General features: G+C 37.6%; 1 pseudogene; it reads right to left on the bottom strand.

Moving 5' to 3' along the window:
• Window positions 1–1,686: 1,686 nt before the first annotated feature.
• On the bottom strand, window positions 1,687–2,604 carry LOC127684245 (vomeronasal type-1 receptor 4-like; annotated as a pseudogene).
• Window positions 2,605–6,512: the final 3,908 nt, after the last annotated feature.

Here is a 6,512-nt window from a genome sequence, read left to right as displayed (position 1 = left end):
ACCTTGTAGAAAGTGGATGTCACAGCACACAGAATGTTATAGGAATAAAACTGAATATGTCACAGGGGATGATGACAGCTTTAATTATTTTATATTTTATTTTAATATTTTAATGTTAATATTTAATTTTAATTAATGTTAAATAATAACATAATTATTTTAATGTATATTTTATAAAATATACATTAATTAACCATAGTGATGGACTACATTATGATACTTTCATTCATGTACATTGTGTGATTATGTCATGTTTGTCCTTTACTATTTCATTTGTGTGCCCCTTTTCTGCTCTGTGGGTCTATTGTTCTTAGTACATGCTTTACTCTGATTCCCTTTTGTCCTTAATTTCACAAGAATGAAAATATAACATTTGCCTTTGTGAAGCTATCTAATATTTTCAAGGTGACATCTGTTCCACTTATTTTTCTGTAACATTTTCAGACCAGTGGTGACATTTGAAAGATTGTAGCAGCGACATACTAAAGCCATAAGCAACAGTTTGAAGCTGGAGAGCAGGTTCTTTGGGGGTGGGGAGGGATGCTCGTGATTTGCAAGTACTTGCAAGTGGACAGAGCTGCTGCTGCTGCTGCTCACCTCCGAATTGAACTTTCCAGAAAACAAAGAACCTTTCTACACAAGTCCACTCCTCCTCATATCCTTTCTTTCCCACTACCTCTGGAGGGTGGTGGGCTAAAAGGGGGTTAAATCAATTAAGATTGCAAGATGGTACAACCACTCTGGAAATCAGTCTGGCGGTTCCTCAGAAAACTGGACATGACACATCCGGAGGACCCTGCTATACTTCTCCTGGGCATATACCCAGAGGATTCCCCGGCATGCAATAAGGACACATGCTCCACTATGTTCATAGCAGCCTTATTTATAATACCCAGAAGCTGGAAAGAACCAAGATGTCCCTCAATGGAGGAATGGATACAGAAAATGTGGTATATTTACACAATGGAATACTACTCAGCAATTAAAAACAATGAATTTACGAAATTCTTAGGTAAATGGTTGGAAATGGAAAATATCATCCTAAATGAGGTAACCCAATCACAAAAGAGTACACATGGAATGCAATCTCTGATAAGTGGATGTTAATTAGCCCAGAAGTTCTGAATACTGAAGATACAATTAGCATATCAAATGATTCCCATGAAGAAGGAAGAAGAGGGCCCTAATCCTGGAAAGGCTTGATCCAGCATTGTAGGGGAGTACCAGGACAGAGAAATGGGAGGGGGGTGTTTGGAAATGGACAGAGGGAAGAGGGCTTATGAGACCTATGGGGAGGGGGGAACTGGGGAAGGGGAAAGCATTTGGAATGTAAACAAAGAATGTAGAAAATAAAAGAAAAAATTAAAAAACTAAAAAAAAGGAACCATCATTAAAAATAAGGTTTGGGAAAACTAAAGTTACACTCATGTTCTACTATACTTAGCCTATTATCCTGAAATAACTCTTATAACATGATTCTATGTATTTGAATCATATTTTATTAGAACAAAATTCTTTACAAAAATGCTATAATAAAACACCTAGTGATCAAACTCCATGAAAAAGCAGTCTATTAAAAGATGGCTGTTATTTTAAAACAGCTGTCTTGACAATCTACAATAGATAAAAGGACATGGCAATATATAAGAGAGATGACCTTGTTTATACAATATTTGGAGAGAACTATCACTTATCACAGAAGGATAAAAACAGGCTACAGCTAAGTTTGTAGTTGCTGGTGAGAACAAAGGGGAAACATATTGCAAAGTGTACTTCTAAAAATATGAATACACTTATTTCCCATAGTAAGCCTTACTCCTGAGCCTTTGGAGTGGCTTATAAAGATTATAAGTATAGAAGAGATTGACGAAGAGAAGACAAATGCGCACACCAGGATGACGATAGTTTGGGTGGCTGTGTCTTCAGGTGAGTACTTTTAAAGCATGCTGAGCACCATGGATATATTTGACTTGTCTCTTGAGTCTGTACAGGACACACACCATGGAGATCCTTGATGAGACCGAGAGACCCAGACACTAGCCACCAGAGAGACAGAGCAGAAACATACCCAGTGCCATTGCCACATTTCTGGAAGTAACCATGAACAGTACTCAAAACTCATCATGATAGTTATATTTTTGTTGTAACTGGATCCCAACACTCTTGCTGGAGTCCAGATGTTTAAAAGCAGGTACACAAGCCGTCTGACTAAGCAGTGTGCACTGGGTGGCTCTGTGCTTAAGCATTATCCCCTGCAGTTGCTGGGGCTGATTGTGATTGCTTGGAAGCCGCCCATTAGGCACCTGGCATACAGGGACATCCCCTTGTTATTCGGGAAATATACACGGTCAATTTACGTCCAATACCATGCAGGAAATTTTCAAATCTGAAATCTGACAGTGTCTCTGCAATGCCTTTTGAGATGACAGACAAGCAGTTGGCAAAAGTCAAGTGCTCTGTAATCAGGTTTTTAGGGATTAAACACTTCCCACTGAATATCAAAAAGACATAATAAAATAGTATTGAGTAAATGCCAAGAACTCTCACTGTAATATGAGAGAGGAGGAATATTCCAATTGTGAAGTTTACAGGAGTCATTTTCATTACTACCAAAAAGGTAAATAAATTTATTATGTTCATTATCTTGGAAATAGAGTGTCTGTTATTTCATATAGTTAGTTTAAATAAGATAATCATCACTATCGTGAATTTCTATATCTCTTTCACAGAAGAATATTTAAAAGTTTTTTTCCTTTATATAGGTAGATATTCTTGTTATTTCGATGGAAAATATTACATATATCTACTGAAATTTATTATTTTCCCTGATGTAGTGGTGGATTCCTTTCGTCTTAGGACTCCTGAGACAGAGGAAGACAGATCTATGAAGTTGAAACTGATTTGGTCTATACAGACAGTTGCGGGACAGTTATTGCTACACTCAGACAACAATGTTCTTTAAAAAGCATGAAAGGAAACAAGGAATGAATGCATTCATTTCTTTTGACCAAGCACGATGATTGGGGACAGTTTTCAACTAAAGCATGATTAAAACACGCCATTATCATTTCTGAAGTTCAAATGAAGGAGAATTAAAATTCATCATGAGAAACAACAGAAAATATTTGAAAATAATATTCATAATAAGTAATTAAATATTCAGAATTCTTAAAGAATATTTTGCTTTAACATTTATCTTGTTTCAAACGATGTGTGTGTTCAGCCATTGCATGGAAGTGTGAGGTGCCAGCAGAGACAAGAGGCTTGGCCTCTCCTGCAGCTGGATTTGTGGATGGCTGTGAGCCATCAGCAGAAGCTAGGGACTGAACGCGGAAGCAAACTAAGAGCAGGATGCGCTCGTCACCACGAACTCCCCCTGCACCATAAAAAATAAACTAAAGTTGAAAAAAACCCTAAAATATAAATCTAATGAAAAAACAGGTTCAGGACTGTTATACTTTTAATATACTATTCAGGATGATCAAGATGTGTGTGAAATGAAGCTCAGTATCACCAATAATTATGGGAATACAGTGATGATATGCTAATCAGAGTAGCAAAAAGAGATCATTCTGTACCTTATAAACAGATAGCTAAAACTTACAAAAATAAAAGCAGGAGTTTAGATGTTCCAACACAAATGTCAGAAACAAAAGGGAGAAAGAAGGAAGGAGCTGGAGCAATGACTCGGTGGCTAAGGAGGACTTGCTGGTCTTGCAGGGGACCCACGTTTGGTTTCCAGCAACCACAGCAGGTAGCACACAACTGCCTGTAACTCTGATAGATGCCAGCAGCCCTGACATAGCCTACCTTAAACCATTTCTAGATTATGAAGAGGCAACTTCTTCTGCCATCAACTTGAAGCCATAAATACATGAATGTATGTACAAGTATACAAATAAAAAAATGAAACAAATCTTTCAATAAAGGAAAAGCCCAATTGGAAAAAAAAGCAGGAGTTTAAAAAAATGGAGTTAAAAAAAAAAAGCAGTGACTGACCATATGGAGATATAAGAATCCTAATGTAGGCTTTATGGAAAGTAAGATGTCAAAGAAACTATACAATTTACTTTTTTTTAAACAAAATTGAAAATAATCACCAAGTTCCAATGCAGTGTTATTGCATCTCTAACAGACTGAGTCAGCAATTATTGTTATTAATAATGACAAAAGCTGGACAAGAATTTGGGGGTATGAGAGGATACAAATGCACACAGGAAGTGACGAGTGCTGGGTAAAGATGAGCGAGGAGTCTGGTTTTCCCTGCCCTTGCTGTGAAGAGTCTCAGCAGTTCTCAGGAAGAATTCATAAAGATGTCATCACTCATTTCTTGAATGTTCCTTGTGACTAGGTGCTCGGACCTTCTGAAAGGATGTGTGCAAAATGGTTGTCCACCTGCAGACTAATGGAATTGTGTCTTTATCTCTGCACCTAATTAATATATAATTAATAATGCATTATTCAAGAGCTGAAGTGTTAAATGCTTAGAGGAAAATGTAGGTAGAGGCAAAAATATGAAAAGCACAGGAAAGGCACCAAGCGTTAACGAGCACAACTGCATTAAAAGCTTTCTACATGTTAATGAAAACTACCAGTAAAGCAGAGATATAACCTATAGAACAGAAGAAAATAATTGATTTCTGTATTTCAACCAAAGGCTTAAAACCTAGAATGGATAAAGAAAAGGTACAGATTAAAAAGTCTCTTCACCAACTTTCAAGTCAACGAAAGTGTTAACGAAATAGGAGAGATTCCTTTATGGATGAAGAACAAACAGGTGCTTTTTAAATTTCTTTTTAAAGTGTTCAACATATTTAACTACCAAAGAAATGAAAACTACAGATATATTGAGGTTGAGGCTCCATTACATCCCTAACTATGATTAATATCAGAAAATAGATACTAACAAATGCTGATCATAATATGGGACCAAAACCCCTCATTCTATACTGGTATAAATGGGAAATACTTTGTTCATTACAGAAATAAGTACAAAGATTTCTCAAAAAATATAGATAAGATTACAATGTAAAACAGATTTATAATTTTGGCCATATAGGCCAAAGACGCTATGTCCTACCACAAAGACACTGCACATCCATATAAACTGCTGCTTTACTCACAGTAGCAAAGAAGCTGTGTTCCCTCTAGAGGTTCACCAGCCGATAGTGACAGGGTGCTATCTAGACACATGGGATTTCCTTCATCTGTAAAGGAAAATGAAATCATGAGATTTTTCAGAACTAGATGGACTTGCAAAGAAATCAGCAAGGGGACACAGACACCAGGGAAACACATGTTCTTTCTGAAACAAGGACATGGATCACAATGTCCATATGTTAAGTGTTAAGAGAAAGTAGTTATGGCTATAAAATCAGAAAGGAGATCAAAGGTGAAGAGTAAAAGAGATGTTGAGGAACCAAGGTGAGGGTGATAGGATAATGTGTCCCTAAACTATAAGTAAAAAAAGAATAAAATCAGGTTCTAGAAGAGGTACCTTCATAGTCGTTTCCATAGCATAATCATTCCAACAGCTGAAAGATGCAATCATTCCATAAGTTCATCAACAAAAACATGCATGATGACATTATTGTATTCATAAACAATGTTGTAACATTTATACTCAAAGATGAAAGTTGACACATCCTAAAACATGGATGACCATAAAAGACTCTATGTTAAGTGCTATGGACTACTTAAACAGCTGTATGAATCCAACTAGGTGTAGTAATTACAGTCATCCACTATAAACACACTGAAGGTAAAACAATGAGGCCAGCGAGACTGCTGAGCAGGTAAAGGTGGTTCTAAGAAGACCAATAACCAAAGCTCAATCCGGGGTCCCAATCATGAATGGACAGACACAGTCCCAAACATATCTTCCAAAATCATCACATGTATGCTATCTTCTGTACACATGATCTTCCCCAACAATAAATGAATTATGGAATGAAAATTGTCAGGAATGCACTGTGGAAGTGATAGATGTTAGTTTCAAGGACAGAGTTTTATGATTGTAATGAAGCATCCTGGAGATCAGCTACATAACAATAGGATCATTAACTATTCTCATGACTGGACTATACAATCACAGCAGTTAACAAGTGTTGGACATACACCCCGTGGCCATGAGCCACATAGGGCCAGGCCCCTAGTGTTCTGGCTGGACTCCATCCCCACAGTCACCTGGCTACAGTCAGGTTTTCCCCACCCTACAGTTACCTGGCAATAGCCCAGTAACACAGCTCACTATAAAGGGGGCTGCTTGGCCCCCTCCTCGAACTCTTGCCCCTCTCTCTCTTGTCCACACTCTCCCCTGGCTCTTGCCTCCCTGTTCCCTCTCCTTCCCCATTCTTCTCCCCCTCTTTCCATGTGGCAATGGCCAACTCTCACCCCTCTATCTTTTCTTTCTCTCTTTATTTCTCCATCTATTTTCCTTTCCTTACATTTTTATAACAAAGCTTTAAAACCACGGACTGACTCTTCTTCTCTAAACCCTCCATGTTGGAGAA

The sequence above is a fragment of the Apodemus sylvaticus genome, chromosome 1 (assembly GCF_947179515.1).
Source record: "Apodemus sylvaticus chromosome 1, mApoSyl1.1, whole genome shotgun sequence".
In the NCBI taxonomy this organism is placed as follows: domain Eukaryota; kingdom Metazoa; phylum Chordata; class Mammalia; order Rodentia; family Muridae; genus Apodemus; species Apodemus sylvaticus.
Note: the sequence above shows the minus strand (reverse complement) of the source record. Positions and strands in the feature narration are given on the sequence as shown.